The sequence below is a fragment of the Schistocerca americana genome, chromosome 1 (assembly GCF_021461395.2).
Source record: "Schistocerca americana isolate TAMUIC-IGC-003095 chromosome 1, iqSchAmer2.1, whole genome shotgun sequence".
NCBI classification, from domain to species: domain Eukaryota; kingdom Metazoa; phylum Arthropoda; class Insecta; order Orthoptera; family Acrididae; genus Schistocerca; species Schistocerca americana.
Genome location: NC_060119.1, coordinates 1043831065 through 1043851452, shown reverse-complemented (window position 1 = coordinate 1043851452; position 20388 = coordinate 1043831065). Strand labels below are relative to the sequence as shown.

Here is a 20388-nt window from a genome sequence, read left to right as displayed (position 1 = left end):
ATTTCTGTACATTTGCGTACACAGTCTCTGCAAGCTGTGCCACCATCACACTGAACCAGTTTACTGTAACACGTACGTGGTGTATAGAATAAGGCATGCTATCTTTCGTGTGAACGTATTATGTGGCGATCGCAGAAGTAATCAATCAGTACAGCCAATGTATCTATTTGTGCGAGCGTAAGAAGACTAAAATACAGTATGCGTCTCCATAATGCAAGTAAGTATCAAATGAACTACTAGGAAAAGCAAAGTAAAGGAGGAATGTTTTTGTAACACTGCATATAACTAAATTGTTAAATCAAATGAAAAGACTAATACATGATCCCAGAGTGCGCAAAGCGACACGTGCTGGACTGATGGAAATACGTACTCATCATCTAAACAAAGTTTCCACCCAAAAAACAAAGCATTTAATAAGATGGGCCAACGGCCTTACCGCAGCGGTAACACCGGTTCCCGTCAGATCGCCGAAGTTAAGCGCTGTCGGGCTGGGCTAGCACTTGGATGGATGACCATCTGGTCCGCCGAACGCTGTTGGCAGGCGGGGTGCACTCAGCCCTTTTGAGGCAAACTGAGGAACTACTTGATAGAGAAGTAGCGGCTCCGGTCTCGGAAACATACGACCGGGAGAGCGGTGTGCTGACCACATGCCCCTCCATATCCGCATCCAGTGACGCCTGTGGGCTGAGGATGACACGGCGGCCGGTCGGTACCTTTGGGCCTTCATGGCCTGTTCGGGAGGAGTTTAATAAGCTAATCACTCAGGAAGAGTGTCTTCGGTGTAAATGACCGAAACCAGGTTCTATACCTAGCTTAGTAGCTACCGACGTTATAAACAGACAACAAATTAGTAACGACACGTCGAACTTAATTACACTTGTACTGCTCATAACAATTTCGCATCATGGCTCAGTGAAAATTTAACCATAAAATGTTAGTACCTCACGAATGATTAACGGAATAACTTTGCAGATATGATATCCCTTCTGATAAAGCCAATAACAGAACCATTTCATCAAGATGTAGGGCACTGACGACCTTGCTGTTTAGCGCCCTCAGCCATAAATCATCATTATTACCATCATCATCATCAAGCTGCAACCCAGTGACAAGTCGCTTTCAACTCTTGGTCGCTGCACTCCACAACAGAGAAGTGTATTCTAAAACTGTTTTTCGGTGTGCTCGGGAGCGCTCTGCACTCACATTTTGCGCTACCTACGGAAATGAACCAAGTCTGCTTATTTCAAACTCACAGACGATACCTCCAAAGATACAGTGTTTTTAGTCGATACTGGGTACAAAATCATCTTTTCATCAATTCTGCAGTAACTAGCTCGCGAAATAATTGAAATATAGAAAACGTAAAATGCAGTATTGAAAATGACGATTAAACAACTAACGTTCATCTATCGGACAAAATATCATCCACATAGTACGAAGACAGCGAAGGTAGGTAAATGCGAGTAACTGCTCATGCATACAAGTTGCTGACAAAAGATAATACACAGACGAACGGAAAAGAAAACTGATTATCTGTCAGGTGACGATCAGTTTGGCTTTAGGAAAGGTAAAGGCACCAGAGATAGAGTCCTACGTTGCGGCTGATAATGGAAGCAAGGCTGAATAAAAAGCAGGATACGTTCATAGGATTTGTCCACCTGTAAAAAACATTCGACAGTGTGAAATAGGGCAAGACGTGCAAAATTCTGAGCAATATAGGAGCATGCTACACTAGAAGACGGGTATTATACAAGATGTACAAGTACCAAAAGGGAACAATAAGACTGAAATACCAAAAACTATGTGCTCGGATTAAACAGGGTGTAAGGCGGGGATGAATGTTTCGCCCTACTGTTCAATCTATACGTCGAAGAAGGAATGACGGAAATAAAAGAAAGGTTCAAGAGTGGGATTAAAATTCAAGGTGCAAGGGAATTAACGATAAGATTGGCTGGTTACCTTGCTATCCTCAGTAAAAGTGAAGAAGAAATAACAGAATATGTTTAACGGAATGAACAGTCTCACAAGTACAGAATGTGAAGTGAGGGTAAATAGCTGAAAGACAAAAGTAATGAGAAGTAGCAGAAATGAGAACAGTGGGAAACTTAACATCAAAATTGGAGATGCTGAAGTAAATGATGTTAAGGAAATATGCTACCTAGGGAGCAAATAACCCATGATCGACGAAGCAAAGAGGACATAAAAAGCAGACAAGTACATGCAAAAATATCATTCCTTGCCAAGAGAAGTTTGTTAGTATCGAGCACAGGTTCTAATTTGAGGAACAAATTTCTGAACATTGTAAAATAGTGAAATGTGGACTGTAGGAAGAAGAGAATTGAAGCGTTTGAGATGTGGTGATACACAAAAATCTTGAAAATTAGGCGAACTGATAAGGTACGTTCTCCGCAGAATCGGCGAGGCAAGGAGTGTGCGGGAAACACTGACAACAAGGAGGAACAAGATGATAGGACATCAGTTTAAACATCAGGGAGTAACCTCCATGGTATCAGAGGGAGCAGTACAAGGTGAAAACTGTAGAGGAAGACACATATTAGAATACATCCACCAGTCGACCTGATAGGATACCAGTTCGATTTTACACAGAGTACGCGAATGAACTTGCCCCCCTTTTTGCAGCGGTGTACCGTAGGTCTTTAGAAGAGCGTAGCGTTCCAAAAGATTGGAAAAGGGCACAGATCATCCCCATTTTCAGGAAGGGACGTCGAACAGATGTGCAGAACTATAGACCTATATCTCTAACCTCAATCAGTAGTAGAATTTTAGAACACGTATTATGTTCGAGTATCATGAGTTTTCTGGAGACTAGAAATTACTCTGTAGGAATCAGCCTGGGTTTCGAAAAAGACGATCGTGTGAAACCTAGCTCGCGCTATTTGTCCACGAGACTCAGAGGGTCATAGACACGGGTTCCAAAATAGATGCCATGTTTCTTGAGATCCGCAAGGCGTTTGATACAGTTCCTCACAGTGGTTTAATGAACAAAGTAGTAAGAGCATATGGACTATCAGACCAATTGTGTGAGTGGATTGAAGCATCCCTAGGTAAGAGAACGCAGCATGTCATTCTCAATGGAGAGAAGTCTTTCGAAGTAAGAGTGATTTCAGGTGTGCCGCAGGGGAGTGTCGTAGGACCGTTGCTGTTCACAATATATATATATATATATATATATATATATATATATATATATATATATATATATATATATATATATGACCTTGTGGATAACATCGGACGTACACTGAGGCTTTTTGCCGATGATGCTGTATAATATCGAGAGGTTGTAACAATGGAAAATTGTACTGAAATGCAGGAGGATCTGCAACGAATTGACGCATGGTGCAGGGAATGGCGATTGAATCTCAATGTAGACAAGTGAAATGTGCTGCGAATACATAGAAAGAAAGATCCTTTATCATTCAGCTACAATATAGCAGTTCAGCAATTCGAAACAATTAATTCCATAAATTATCTGGGAGTAGGCATTAGAAGTGATTTAAAATGGAATGACCATATGAAATTAATCGTCGGTAAAGTAGATGCCAGACTGAGATTGACTGGAAGAATCCTAAGGAAATGCAGTCTGAAAACAGAGGAAGTAGGTTACAGTACACTTGTTCGCCCACTGCTTGAATACTGCTCACCGGCGTGGGATCCGTACCAGATAGGGTCGATAGGAGAGATAGAGAAGATCCAACGCAGAGCAGCGCGCTTCGTTACAGGATCATTTAGTAATTGCGAAAGCGTTACAGAGATGATAGATAAACTCCAGTGGCAGACTCTGCAGGACAGACGCTCAGTAGCTCGGTACTGGCTTTTGTTGAAGTTTCGAGAACATACCTTCACCGAAGAGTCAAGCAGTATATTGTTCCCTCCTGCGTATATCTTCGCGAAGAGACCATGAGGATAAAATCAAAGCGATTAGAGCCCACACAGAGGCATACCGACAATCTTTTTTTCCACGAACAACACGAGACTGTAGTAGAAGGGAGAGCCGATAGAGGTACTCGAGTTACCCTCCGCCACACACCGTCAGGTGGCTTGCGGAGTATGTATTTCGATGTAGATGTAGATGTAGATGTAGAAACATTATTTACCGCTTGCCCCCTGGAGCAGGCCCTTGTACGATAAACTTTCGTGAAAGTGAACTTTATTTACCATGAGAAACTTCTTTGCGAGTTATGAAGTATCAAAATCTGATAAACACGTAATTTATTTACAAAAATATTACGAAAAATTTTAATTAAATGTGTCATGACCTACAAAGAACTGTTACACGGGACAATAGTATCTATGATCGTTATCATTCTTAGAACAAATGCTCTGATGATTTTTTTGTTCTCACTTCTTCTTCGATTTCTGGCGTTGTATCTCGAGCGTGCTGGAGGCCAGACGTGATTGCTGCAAGTGTAATTTGGTGTTTTCAAGCACTCTCATGTTGTAATATTTTCTAATCCCATCAGCCTATGCTTTAAGAAGTGTCTGTGAATTTTTTTAATAACACGCGCAAGGCGCAGATGCTATTTGTATTGCTGTCGGCCATCTTTAAGACCGATAATCTTATTTCACAATATTTCTGAACTGATTAATAATATTCAACTCAGACTTGTTTAAAAAATACTAATAATACTCATTCAGAGTGGGTAAGTATTTTGCTTAATTTCAAAGAATTTTACGTAAAAGCAAAATGCTTGTGTGTGACAGACAATGTTTTATCAACAAAAAGAATAAAAATAATATTTATGGAGAGAAGTTTCAAATATTACGAGAGGGTACATACAGCTGTTCGTACTAGAACGTAATCCATGAGAGCTGGATATTTTATTAATGAACTATATTTGGCATTTAATAAAAAGATAGCCCTGAGAGCTTACTAGCCGGAACTCTTAGGTCTACCCGCCAAAGACAGTTTAATACCTTGCGGTTGTAGTTTGTGCTTGTAGGTGAGATGTATTTTCTGATAAAGCAGATGAAAAGGTAACAGAATGTTACCACTAAAGAGAACTGCTATTACGTATGTGCATGATGTTTAAATTTAAAGGATGTTTCAGATATAAAGCTAGCTACCCGCATTTTAATACATTCAAGATCCTCGCAGTTTGTTTTCAGCGTATAGACCTATTTTGAAAGTTTCACGTAACATGTTACGCAAACAATGTTAAACTAGGCCTACATACATAGATTTACTATACATAAACAAGCTTTATCAGGTTCGTACTATACATTTCACAGCGTGTGCGTGTCTTTACAGTACTTTAATACAATAACACGATTCATACTGACAGAGTCTGCAGGACACGATACGGCATACACAACAGTAAATTGCAATTGCTGCTCCGCGATGAAAAGTTTGGTACGGGAAAGGAATTCGTGGCGGGCCACATCAAACCAAGCAAAAGACTGATGACTAAAAAAAAGCACGCGATGGCAACGCTAAATGCCTGCTGCAATTACCGGCAGTTTTAACAGCGCGTGTTGTCATAACTCTGGTCTACGCACGGTTCCACAGCTTTTATCTGCCATTAACGGTACTGCCACCGATCGAGAGTTCTCTTACACACTCAGAACGGCAGAATTGTAAACGAAGCGCTTTAACTACGCCATGACGGCAACGTTTTGATTGCCGAATGAAAAACAAAGGGATTAGCTACGGTAAAACAAGAAATAAAAACTGCTGATGGTTGAGTCAATAAGTAATATAACAAACAATTATTGCTCAGAGCTGTAGAGATAGTTGGAACAAGGCTAATTATTGGAGTCGTCCTACGCCATTCTGCAAAACGTTACCATTAATTCTCACTGGTGTGTTTTCGTTGTATATGAGTCCAACCAAGTCAGAAACAGCGAAGTATTTCCTCTAACCGAGACTTTAATGCTCTCCAAGCGCAATAGTGTAGTAGCATCCCTTATCCATTTAACAGTGGCCTGAAGCGTGCCTACAGAGATGTAGAAACGTTAAGTCTACGCATAAAGGAATGGTATTTTATTTCACCATCTGTTAATAAACAGACGATTCCCGTAAGGAAACATGTACTCGTTCATCATTATTTAAGCTTTGTTAAGACGAACATAATTCTCTGGATCTTCTGTGACACTTCATATTGGCGGTGGGTCAGTATTAAGATGTTATTAATTCTTTATTTCTTTATCGATATTTAGATTAGTTATATGCTACAATTCATGGTTCTGCAACACGCGCACAATGTTAGTCATTTGGTTACATCGATTGATCCGCTCACGCAATGCCTCTTTGTCAAATATGGAGATCTTAACGTGACGATTAAGTCATAGGAATGAGCTTCATAACACTACTAGCTTCTGACGAAATCATACTACCTCGAGTTGACATTCTCGTCAAAATCTCCTGTGGTAAATGGGTCTTTCTCCAGAATTGTATCTGCTCCCTAACATGCGATGTTTCAGTGACATGGGTCTACAACCTCTTTCAACTGAAAATGGTGTTCTTTTATTTTTTATTTTTATTTCTATTTCGTGCTTCAGTTCTCAAATATTGCGCTGAAGGGATTTAGAGATAATCCACTTAGAATGTGAATTTACAGCCATCAAGGGTGAATAGCAAATTTAACTTCTTTGTCAATTAAATAGGATTTGAGTTTAATTTGCTTATCGAAATTCATTATCTTCCACCCCTTCCACTGATTTACTACTTCTACCACCTTTAAGTACAATCATGATGAAATTTCAAAACTTGTTGCAATGGGCAACGTATCTATTAAGTATGCTTAAGGATCACATTGCGCACATATATTTTCTTAGAGTTTACCTGTTGTGATTTTCAACAGTTACGATAGGTTTCACGTTAATGCAGCCCTCCTAGATCATCCGACGTTGGAGACGACAGATTTTCGACAGGTAACTGTCGTCAATAGCTAATTGGGTAGTGACAGGTGACTATTAGTAAGGTATATTGTTGGGGCTAGTTGGACCTATAAGGTTAATCACATCCCAGAGTTCGTACAGCGAGGGGTTTGAAATTTCCACTATATATTTAATGTCCGAATGATATTATGGATGAGTAACATTCTCCTGTTCTTGAACATTACGACAGCTTTGCCATACCGTTAGTACCAGTCAAATGTCACATCACATTATCCAGAAATCAATTTTTCTATTTCATGGAGTATATCACGCCATGGACAGTGCTCACATTCCATTTTGAAGCTTCTGGTAAGTTGAAGAATATTCATTATGAAACATGGTAGTTACTCCTCACGACTGCCAAAATGATTCTCGAGGAGTGCTCGACATTGTAATCGGAGTTAATGAAACCATTCTGATAGCCCTAGGAGTAACTACAATGTTTAATAACAAAATGGATGCTGTGGATCAGCCCTACATCGATCTAGTACAATCCATGTGTGTTACTGTTTTGATCGTTGAAACTATTAACTGCTTTCGCTCAAATGGATATAACGAAATAGAGAGCAACCGTTAGGGAAAGAGATATCATCAAATTGTGGATTACTTGTACTTTTTATAAATCATTGGAGGCGACTGCCGGACGACTCCTTGTTCAATGTAACGGACAGTGTACCACGCAGACCTTGAACTCCGTCTCCTTCCTTATCTTAGGAAACAGGTATCTATTGACATCAGCCCTTTAAGACATTCCCACATTTCTGTTACGCTCCTGCAAAGCACGCAGCGCCGTCTCACGGATTCAGGAGGCTGTATCCTACTCGAATACAACAGTTAGCACCTAACTGAGTCTTTCATGACACGAAAATTCCAATTCTAGTATCAGACAGATCATTACCACCCCTATACTCGTTGTTAACTAATCCCTTATCATTGAGAAATTAATTGCAGAGAACCAACAGAAAATTTTTAGATTTACGGTTACTAGTTATAAGCTTGGCGGCCAAACTCTGTTGTAACTGTATGTTATCAGCTAACTAAGGATTTCAAGTAAGGTGAAGTGCAGCGAATATTTGTCCATAACAGTTTTCCTTGTTGAGGGAACAAGAAAATCTGCGCCACCAAAGTGATGTTGCAGCACCGCCGCTACGTCAATGGAATTCGGGACACGGTATTCCAACTACCGTCCCGAATTGTGGTAAATAGTTTACATACAACGACTAATATTATAAACATAATCCTCAGCAACACATTTTGGGTGTCAGGTTCCCATCATCTGGCTATCTAAGTTAATCATACATCAATATGCACTTCAAAAGCACGCAGTCAAAATGTAGGAAAAAAGTTTGGACATAAAGTACTCATCTTACTTTAAGAACGACAACAAGAGACACTCTGCTCCATTTATCCAAGTCACCGCTCTTCCATCAAAGCCTTCCTTCAGGCGAGCTACCCGCGCGGTCTAGGGCGCCTTACCACGGATCACACGGCTCCTCTCGTCGGAGATTCGAGTCCTCCCTCTGGCATGGATGTGTGTGTCGTCCTTGGCCTAAGTTAGTTTAAGTTAGATTAAGTAGTGTGTAAGCCTAGGAACCGATGACCTCAGCAGTTTGGTCCTATAGGAACTTAGCACAAATTTCAGAAAAACGGCAAACATCGGTCATATCAGCTGCCGCGCATACACAGCTAGTTCTTAAATACGTCTACAGTACTGACAGTCTGCACTGAGCCGTCAAGCATTACACAGCATCCTAAGGATAGGACATGGAGACACACCACACCAATGGTTATCTATGCAAAATAATACACATTCATCGTACTAACACCAGCCTCAAGAAAAATCCAAAAAACCGTCCAAGAAAGCATTACCATTCTCACCAGCGTGAGTATTAAGTACATTATGCAATGCAACCCGGTGGATTTTTATTCAAAGACCTTCAAGAAGGTCGAGTTTTTTTCCTTCCTTATCTATGTGTTTCACCTCCAAGTCTTGTTCTATGCCTTTTATAGAGCGACTAGTCTCATTTAAATATACAAGGTGAATCACCTAAAACTTACACGGCAAATATTACGGAAATGGTAAGTGCTATTGATGCGCGGTTTTCGCAGAATGGACTGCTAGTCACGACCTCGTAATGTCAGACAATCAACAAATAGTAATAATGCTCAAAGAGAGTATTTTTTACGCAGATGTACGCTGTTTTAAATGGAACAATGCCTATTAACATTAATAATTAAAAGTAGGGTAAATTAGAATGTCAGTGGTGTTTGTTTGCAGAATTCTAGTGCAAGTCCTTTCCGAGATATCGTATTTTCGTAAGTTCCCACACCGACATTTGTACAATATCTGTGGTAGGACATACCGAAAAACAACAAAAGTGCATGCCGTAGCTCGTATATGGATTCACACCAGTAGCGTGCCAACTGATCATCACAAGTTCTGTTGAAAATGATCACCGGCAGCTACTCACGTGGTAGCATTTCAGTGGATATGCAGACTGCAGTAATACGTCGTTGCATGCCATCGGGTGCCGTTGGTATGTTCTTGTAGATAGTCTTTTAGCTTTTCCTACAGAAAAAGGTCTACTGACGTCAAATCCAGGGAAAGGGCCGGCCGAGGTACAGGCACTCTGCGTCCAGTCGAGCGATTTGGAAACAGTTCGTGAAGACATGCTGTAGTACTTCGTACGCTTTAGGCTAGACAGCCCTCGAGCTGTTACCACACGTTCTCCTAGTCTACAGAGAAACGTATTCTAGCATCCGTAGAAGTTGGTCTGTTAGTAGGCTGCGATTCTCGTGCGCTTTCGGTGTACCGTCTGTGAAAAACGGGGCTATGAGCTGATGGTTCACTATCCTACACCACAGACTGACGTTCAACCTGACGAAGCCAGGTGGCCGCGATGGCCGAGCGGTTCTAGGCGCTTCATTCCGGACCCGCGCGACTGCTACTGTCACAAGTTCTAATCCTGCTTCGGGGATGGATGTATGTGATGTCCTTAGGTTAGTTAGGTTTAATAAGTTCTACGTTCTAGGGGACTGATGACCTCAGATGTAAAAGTCCATAGTGTTCAGAGCCTTTTGAACAATTTTTGTCCTGACGAAGCCAACGGGGATTGCCAACAGACCAACAGTGCGGTTTACCTGGCTACGTGTGGTAAATGTGGCTTCATCACTAAACAAGGCGCATGATACGACTGGAGTATCCTGTATTAATGCCCATGTGCAGAAGTTAACACCATTCCTGTAATCGTTTTCACACAGCTCTTGATGGAGAGAGATTTGATAGGGATGGAACCTACGTCGGTGGAGTATTTATAGGACACTTGCCTGATTCATGGCACTTGCTCGTGCAATGGCGCAGGTGCTAACGTGCGGAACAACTGCAACACCAGCAACAACATTATTTTTCTCCTATTTTTGTCACTTTTTTCTTTCTGTTACGTTGTCTAGATGTTACACTAACACTTTCACGTAACTGGTTCAAGAGGTAGCTCTCCATACGCAATAAGCATGTCGGTTTTTTCTGCATTGGTAAATCCCATCGTCCATTCACGTCCTACTGCTTGGACTTTCACACACTAACCAACAAATCTCTGTGCACTCAAGGAACACATCAGCACACTCTAAGTAATCATAACAACATTTTACTTAGCAACTACGCAGGTTGAATGGCATAACATCTGTCGGTGTAAGAACTTTTCAAAATATATCGTAAACGACTAGCACTAGAACCCTGCAACAGACCCCGCTGATATTCTAATTTACTCTATTTTAGTTTGTTAATATCAAAGGGCATTGCCGGCCGGCGTGGCCGAGCGGTTCTAGGCGCTACAGTCTGGAACCGCGCGACCGCTACGGTCGCAGGTTCGAATCCTGCCTCGGGCATGGATGTGTGTGATATCCTTAGGTTAGTTAGGTTTACGTAGTTAAAAGTTCCAGGGGACTAATGGCCTCAGAAGTTGCCCCATAGTGCTCAGAGCCATTTGAACCATTTTCAAAGGGCATTGTTTCACTTAAAAATTGTATATTTGCACAAAATGTATACTTTCTAAATATTATTACAATCCGTTTATTGGCTAACAATACGAGCACCTGATTACCAACCCATTCTGTGAAAACCCTTTCCATTTCCGCATTATTTACCGAAGCAAGTCACTCTGTATTTATTCGTTCGTCCTACATGCATGCGAAGAGGTAGTTGATGTACCGGTTTTATCACATTACGGAAGGAACGCCTTGGTGGATGACCGGTAACATGAGTAAGCGGAGCAGAGAACCTAATTTCATTTGTTTTTGTATATAGAACTTGCGTGCTTTTGAAGTGCATGTTTATGTAGGATTAACTTAGACATTCAGCTAATGGGAGCTTGACTCCCGAAACGCATTGCTGAATACTATGTTTCTAATATCAGTGGTGGCTGGCTCTGACCTCTATGGGACTTAACTTCCAAGGTCATCAGTCCCCTAGAACTTAGAACTACTTAAACCTAACTAACCTAAAGACATCACACACATCCATGCCCGAGGCAGGATTCGAACCTGCGACCGTAGCGGTCGCGCGGCTAATATTAGTGGTTGTTTGTTAAATTATTTACAACAGTTATCTCAACAACCACTACCTTCGGTCCTTCAGATGGACAATATTAGAATACCGTGTGGAAGCCATGCAACTGACGTCACAGCCGACATGTCGGCGCGCCACACGTTACGTCAACGCGCTGCAAGGTTCTCGTAACGACCCGGGTACTGTGGCAATAACTGGAGTTTCGAGAGTTTTAGACGGCGCTTGGCGGCCGTGTACGTGATCTCAACTGCAACAAGACCTGCCTTGTCTAGTGTAAAAGCTGGCCGCCAGCCAGCGCCCGACACTGGCTCCATCTGGGCGGGACAGAGCAGCGTAGCAACAGCAGAAGCCCACCTTATCTGACGCGATACTACCGAAGTATGACGACCGTGCAAGACCTCGACAGTACTCGGACACTCCGCCCGTCGGAGGTTCGAGTCCTCCCTCGGGCATGGCTGTGTGTGTGTGTGTTGTCCAGAGCGTAAGTTAGTTTACGTAGTGTGTAGCATAGGGACCGATGACCTCAGCAGTGTGGTACCGTAAGACCATACCACAAATTAACTACTCGGACAGCAGCTACCACCTCCCTTGACACCACTTCTCGTCACTGTGCACCGCGAGATCGAAGCCCGACCACGCCAGTGGAGAATGGACGCCATGGATCGACGCTGGGTCGCGCCAGCGGACAAGGGCACGCCCCTGGGACTGCCGCAGCTTGTTAGGGCAATGAAGACTTCCTATGGACCCTGCCCTGTCTTGCTGGAGCCACCTTCACCTCTTACATGAATGCGTGACGTCTGTTCATCTACATCTACATCTACATCTACATCCATACTCCGCAAGCCACCTGACGGTGCGTGGTGGAGGGTACCTTCAGTACCTCTATTGGTTCTCCCTTCTATTCCAGTCTCGTATTGTTCGTGGAAAGTAAGATTGTCGGTATGCCTCTGTGTGGGCTCTAATCTCCCTGATTTTATCCTCATGATCTCTTCGCGAGATATACGTAGGAGGGAGCAATATACTGCTTGACTCCTCGGTGAAGGTATGCTCTCGAAACTTCAACAAAAGCCCGTACCGAGCTACTGAGCGTCTCTCCTGCAGAGTCTGCCACTGGAGTTTATCTATCATCTCCGTAACACTTTCGCGATTACTAAATGATCCTGTAACGAAGCGAGCTGCTCTCCGTTGGTTCTTCTCTATCTCTTCTATCAACCCTATCTGGTACGGATCCCGCACTGCTGAGCAGTATTCAAGCAGTGGGCGAACAAGCGTACTGTAACCTACTTCCTTTGTTCTCGGATTGTATTTCCTTAGGATTCTTCCAATGAATGTCAGTCTGGCATCTGCTTTACCGACGATCAACTTTATATGATGATTCCATTTTAAATCACTCCTAATGCCTACTCCCAGATAATTTATGGAATTAACTGCTTCCAGTTTCTGACCTGCTGTATTGTAGCTAAATGATAAGGGATCTTTCTTTCTATGTATTCGCAGCACATTTCATTTGTCTACATTGAGATTCAATTGCCATTCCCTGCACCATGCGTCAAATCGCTGCAGATCCTCCTGCATCTCAGTACAATTTTCCATTGTTACAACCTCTCGATATACCACAGCGTCATCCGCTAAAAGCCTCAGTGAACTTCCGATGTCATCCACAAGGTCATTTATGTATATTGTGAATAGCAACGGTCCTACGACACTCCCCTACGGCACACCTGAAATCACTCTTTCTTCGGAAGACTTCTCTCCATTGAGAATGACATGCTGCGTTCTGTTATGTAGGAACTCTTCAATCCAATCACACAATTGCTCTGATAGGCCATATTCTCTTACTTTGTTCATTAAACGACTGTGGGGAACTGTATCGAACGCCTTGCGGAAGTCAAGAAACACGGCATCTACCTGGGAACCCGTGTCTATGGCCCTCTGAGTCTCGTGGACGAGTAGATCGGGCTGGGTTTCAGACGATCGTCTTTTTCGAAACCCATGCTGATTCCTACAGAGTAGATTTCTAGTGTCCAGAAAAGTCATTATACTCGAACATAATACGTGTTCAAAAAATCTACAACTGATCGACGTTGGAGATATAGGTCTGTAGTTCTGCACATGTGTTCGACGTCCCTTCTTGAAAACGGGGATGACCTGTGCCCTTTTCCAATCCTTTGGAACGCTACGCTCTCTCTAGAGATCTACGGTACACCGCATGTCCGAAACAACAGTCACCACGCGCTCATATAACTGACATGCGTCGAGGGGCTGTGAATCCACAATCATCACAGCAGATGGAACATTTACGTTCGACCTCCAGCGGGAATCTAAAATTAGTGACCACGGAGGACATGGATGGTGACTGCGGATAAGTAATGGCTCTAGGTGTGAATGTGGGTCGGTCAAGGAGCGTGCCTTGATAGTCCGCGCATTTGCGATTGAGAGCGTCTCTGTGTGACGTGAAGTAAAAGCGACTGCCTGATAAGCAGGAGGAATCCCGGTACAGTACACATTTCACTCATTGCGATTGGTTCTGCATAAAGTACTGATACAACAGATATCATCAAGTCCCTTTCCTTTCCTTTCTCCCCTGTCCATTTTCAGTTTACTTTATGTGCATCCTAGCTGTGAATTCCCTGTGGTGTCTATTCTTTTGAACATGCCTGAAACAACAGACATGACGCATTCGTAGAACTGATACACCTCGATTGGCTATGAATCCTCAACCATCAGTGCTGATGGACATTCAAGTTAAAGTTCCAGCGGGAATCTAAAATTAGTGAGCGCGAAGGACATGAGTAGGTACTATAGATCAGTGGTGGCGCTAGTGGATATCTGAGTTTATCGGAGAACGTTCTGAGATAGTTTACGCATTTGTTATTGACACTGTCCAAATCGCGCAGTGGTTAATGTAATTGCCCAGTAAGAAGGATCCCAGTGTGACACACATTTTCACTCATCACCGTTGATTCCGCCTGACGTGTCAATGCAGCTGGTACCAACAGTTCCTTTCTTTTCCTTTCTTCCCCCCTTCAAATGGTTCAAAGTGGCCCTGAGCACTATGAGACTTATCATCTGAAGTCATCCGGCCCCTAGACTTAGAACTACTTAAACCTAACTAAACTAAGGACATTACACACATCATGCCCGAGGCAGGATTCGAACCTGCGACCGTAGTGGTCACGAGGTTTCAGACTGAAGCGCCTAGAACCGCTCAGCCACACCGGCCGGCCTTCCCCCCCTTCACCTAAAATTTGCATAACATACATTCTCATCTGATTGCCTTCTGCAGCCGTTACCAACCAACTGAAACCACAACTCCCAGAGTGGAAGAGCCCTCACCCCATCCTACCCACTAGAAAAATGGCTCTTCCACTTTTCCATAGCAGTGACTGCACCATCGACTCGCTACAGAGAAGAGACTGTGAATACACTAGGCGCTCATTCTTCTACGGCCTTGTTATGTAACAGCACTGCTCCAAAAATACATCTATGTCAGCATTCATATCCTGCAAACCACTATGAAGAGCATGGCAAAAGATACGTCCTATTCTACCAGTTGGTAGGGCTTCTTTCAGTTCCACTCACTTATGGAGCACGGGGAGATTGATTGTTTAAATGTTTCTGTGAGTGCTGTAATTAGTCACGATCCCTATGTGAGCGAGAGGTAGAGGGTTGTAGTATATTCCTAGAGTCATCATTCAAACCCAGTTCCTGAAATTATCTAACTAGGGTTTCTCGGGATAGTGTATGTCTATCTTCAAGTATCTGCGAGCTCAGTTCTTTCAGTATCGCTGTGACACTCTCCCACAGATCAAACGAACCTGTGACTATTCGTGCTGCCCTTCTCTGTATTCGCTCAAAGTCCCCTGTCAGTTCTATATGGTACGGGTCCCATACACTCGAGCTGTGCTCTAAGATTAGACACAAGACTGATTGGCAGACAGTCTCCTTTGTACACTCTTTGCATTTCCGTAATATTATGCCAATAAAGTGAAGTCTCCTACCTGTTTTATACACGACTGAGCCTATGTCATCGTTCGTTTTCAAGTTCTTAGACAGCCTTCCAAAGGGGTATTCGTATGGGTTTATCGAGTCCATTTGTGGCTACTGATACCGTTCTCCGCTTTTGAAATGTTGAATCTTATATTCCTGAACATTTAAAGCAACTTGCCAGTCTACGCGTCACTTTGAAATCTTGTTAAGATCTGTCTGAATATTTGTACGGCTTCACTCACACTCTACTTCATTAAATATGACTGCGTGACCTGGCTAAAAGTCTGAGTCTAGTGTCAATATTCTCCGCAGAGTCATTAACAGATAGCATGAATAGCAAGGGACCCAACACACTCCCTTGGGGAGTAACACTTGTCGATGGCTCTCCATCTTAGATAGCCTGCTGCGACCTCCGTACCGAGAAATCCTAATCCAGTGATAAATTTCGCTTGATACCGCAAACGATCGTACTTCTATAATAAGTGCACGTTTGGTACTGAATCAAATGCTTTTTGAAATGAAAGATGGTCCGTATTGAGCTGTAGTGTAAACAATATTTACTTAAATCTCACAGTTTAAATAGAGATCGTTTACATAACAGCCTGCTACGGACCATGTTTTCTTTTATTAAGCATTTACAATGAACACTTTAATGAATACAGAATACGTATTGAGAATAAATCGAAGAAAGACGAAAGTAATGTGACGCAACAGATACGAGAACTGTGAGAAACTTAACATCAGAATTGGGGATCAAGAAGTAGAAGAAATTAAGTAGTTATACTACCTAAATAGCAAACTAAGCCATGACGGATGGAGCAAGAATGACATAAAAAGCTAACTAGTACTGGCAAAAAGGGCATTCCTGACCAAAAGAATTCTACTGCTGTCAAATACAGGTCTTAATTTGAGGCAAAAGTCTCTGAGAATGAACTCCTGGAGCACAGCATTGTACGGTTGTGAGACATGGACTCTGGGAACACGGATCTAGATTTCAATTCTTTGGAAAACAGTGCTTGGTCTTCGTTGGGTCATAGACATAAAACCAGAAGGAATATTTCATATCCATCTGCTTTGCTAGCATATCTGCACCAAGTGTAATTATAAATATTTTTAAGTTAATGTAGAAATTTCACCAAAAAGCACTGTTTGCAGTTAACATCGCCAGGGGCAGGCTGTAAAATTTCTAGCTTAATATTTGTTTTTCAGCGAGAGTGATGTAAAGTGCAAATTTTCATTCTGTACGTCATTGTTCATATTTGTAATCTAGACTTTTTCAAACAGAAGCTTTCATTAGTCGATACGTTACGCAACAGAGGTTCTGGGTACAAACAATGTGATCTTTGCTTTTCAGTAGCATTGTCGCTGGCAGTACATTATGAGGTGTAGTAAGTGAGTGAGGTGTCTGAAAATTCGCAACAGAGAACACAGATACAAATGCAGATGATACTGCGTTTGGGAATCTGATTTGGTAAAGAGTGATCTAAGAATTATGAAGATATTCAGGTAACGCCGTAGCTGCATCGCTTGCTTGTAGGAAATGTATGTTGTGGTAGAAAAACGGAAAATTTTAGAAGGCGTTATCTCTATTGGTTAGAATCATTTACTTCAAGTACTGATACGTGATTAAGTTATCTGCTCACAGGCAACGGCCTTGCCGCAGTGGAAACACCGGTTCCCGTCAGATCAACGAAGTTAATCACTGTTGGGCTTTGCTGCACTCGGATAGGTAACCGTCCGGGACGCCATGCGTTGTTGCCATTTATCGGGGTGCACTCAGCTTCGTGATGCCAATTGAGGAGCTACTCGACCGAATAGTAGCGGCTCCGGTCAAAGAAAACCATCATAACAACCGGGAGAGCGGTGTGCTGACCACACGGCCCTCCTATCCGCATCCCCACTGAGGATGACGGAGTGCTTTTTTTATCTGCTCACAAAGCTTGCACTCAGAGTGCACAACACCTTTTAATATTTCAGTGACTAAATTCATGACAGAGTAATATTTTTGTACAAGCGGCTTTAGTAAAGATGATTACAGTTGTTAAGGGATCGTTTTCGAATGGTAATCTCTTCTGCATCATTTAGTAACTGAAATATCCTCCACCGTCTTCTCAAGAAATGTGGATATTCAGTTATGTGTCGCCAGATTGCACTTTCTGAAATAGAGTGGTTGAAACTAAAGCAGAATGAGCATAGCATAGCTCCGTGTCCTTGCACTGCACTGCACAAGGCTTTCTTTCCTTTTTAGCTGGTTTCCTGCTATGCTGTATTCATCACTCTCGCGCAGTACCAAGTTTCCGTTGCCACAGGTAAGCCATGAATATTTATTAGGACAAATTTAGCATCAATTAGGAAATAATGAAGTCATTCACAGTTAAACATTGCAGTTCAGAATGAATATCAGATTCAATTTAGGTAAAGTTAAGTTTGTCAGACAGACTTTTCTTACAGTGCCGTGTTATATTTACGTGCATAATATTTGATGTTTGGAATTTCATTTAGTCTGTTTACGCTCTTAAATACCCAAGGCAATTTTCGAAATTTGTTTTGCAGTTTCTTGTAGACTTTTTATTCTGTTAGTTTTTTGTGTTGGAACTGCAAGTCAAGCACTGCGACAATAGGCTTGGTATCACTGTTCACTGCAATACAAAATACAGCCTTCAGAATAGTAGCTTATTTAGCATACAATTTTGTTTTCTTATTATTTTTATAAAAGTTAATTAAAATACGTTCCAGGCAGCTTGGTGACTCTTTTTATCAGACAGCGCTTACTTAATTACACAACATTGTTCAGATCTACAAGACAAACGCACACAAAGTTTAAAAGCAGGAAACCAGTTAGGTCCAGATTATAGAACACAATAACACCTTTTCTTTAAAACACACATTACGATGCTCATTGTTCCTTGGCACGTCTTACTCATCAATGACTGCAGTGTGAGCAAGTTGTTTATTATACTCCGCTCGGTTAATATACGGTGCACTATGGCTTTAATAAAATCAAATATAGGTTTTTAATTTTACTGATTCACTTTTTATCCTACTAGGACGGATCTTTCATCCAACAGCTCCTTCATTAATGAATATATGAATATCTGAATTGTTTTAACCATATTGAACAGGATGGAGATGGACCACAAACTACAAAAAAAAAAAAAAAAGTCTTTCTTGAGTTAATAAATCCCTTGTATACAGATTAAAATGGACTCATCCATCAGTACACTTTCAGTATCATACTAGCAACCGACCGTAAGAAAAACAGTGCAAAAAATTTCATAAATAAAAGCAATTAAGGTTCAATTTAACGCAATATGTGTACAATAGTACTAACTGGAAATATCCCACGATGGCGGTAGGTCAAGTAGTCTGCCATAAGGTGGCCGGAAACAAAAGGAGGACCAGAAATGTATGGGATACAAATTCGAACCAATTAAGAGAGCAGTTTTGCTGGAATGTCGTTGAAACGAGAGATTCATTACTAACATTTTCATTTGGTGAAGACTACTCCCACATATCGTGGCCGCGAACGATCTATCTTAGCTATAGAGACGTGTTGGGCCCGTATTCAATAAATGTAAGTGCGGTGACCGTTCTGTCAGACGCGTCCCAAAGGGACGGTAATAATGTCTTTAGTGCGGATTGCACAATAGGCACGATCTCTTACGGAAATCGGCGAACTACCGCCAGTAATGAAGATAATGGGTAATAGGCACTTCATCAGTAGCGTGTGGATAAGTTGAACATAGCCCACATGGTGTGTAGTTACTCTGACACTGTTGCTAAACATAAGACAAACAGTTTTCATCTCAAAACTAACTGTGAACAAATGGATGTTGTCACCCAGACTAGTGAGCAGAGTAAGGGTAATGAATGAAATAACAGAGGTCGTGCGTACGGCAGCGAAATGCCTATAATGCAAGTGCACCGTTATCTCCTCGGGCAGAAGAAAAATATAGTGCGTTTTCATTATCCTCGCCGAAATTGGTGTTCATAAAGTTTTTTAGAGATGTTGTTGTTGTTGTCATCTTCAGTCCTGAGACTGGTTTGATGCAGCTCTCCATGCTACTCTATCCTGTGCAAGCTTCTTCATCTCCCAGTACCAACTGCAACCTACATCCTTCTGAATCTGCTTAGTGTATTCATCTCTTGGTCTCCCTCTACGATTTTTACCCTCCACGTTGGCCTCCAATACTAAACTGGTGATCCCTCGATGTCTCAGAACATGTCCTACCAACCGATCCCTTCTTCTAGTCAAGTTGTGCCACAAACTTCTCTTCTCCCCAATCCTATTCAATACCTCCTCATTAGTTACGTGATCTACCCAACTTATCTTCAGCATTCTTCTGTAGCACCACATTTCGAAAGCTTCTATTCTCTTCTTGTCCAAACTAGTTATCGTCCATGTTTCACTTCCATACATGGCTACACTCCATACAAATACTTTCAGAAACGACTTCCTGACACTTAAATCTATACTCCATGTTAACAAATTTCTCTTCTTCAGAAACGATTTCCTTACCATTGCCAGTCTACATTTTATATCCTCTCTACTTCGACCTTCATCAGTTATTTTACTCCCTAAATAGCAAAACTCCTTTACTACTTTAAGTGTCTCATTTCCTAATCTAATTCCCTCAGCATCACCCGATTTAATTTGACTACATTCCATTATCCTCGTTTTGCTTTTGTTGATGTTCATCTTATATCCTCCTTTCAAGTCACTGTCTATTCCGTTCAACTGCTCTTCCAAGTCCTTTGCTGTCTCAGACAGAATTACAATGTCATCGGCGAACCTCAAAGTTTTTACTTCTTCTCTATGAATTTTAATACCTACTCCGAATTTTTCTTTTGTTTCCTTTACTGCTTGCTCAATATACAGATTGAATACCATCGGGGAGAGGCTACAACCCTGTCTCACTCCTTTCCCAACCACT

At 41.9% G+C, this 20388-nt stretch overlaps 1 pseudogene; it reads left to right on the top strand.

Annotated features, from left to right (window-relative positions):
• Positions 1-422: 422 nt before the first annotated feature.
• Positions 423-540, top strand: LOC124558266 (annotated as a pseudogene).
• Positions 541-20388: the final 19848 nt, after the last annotated feature.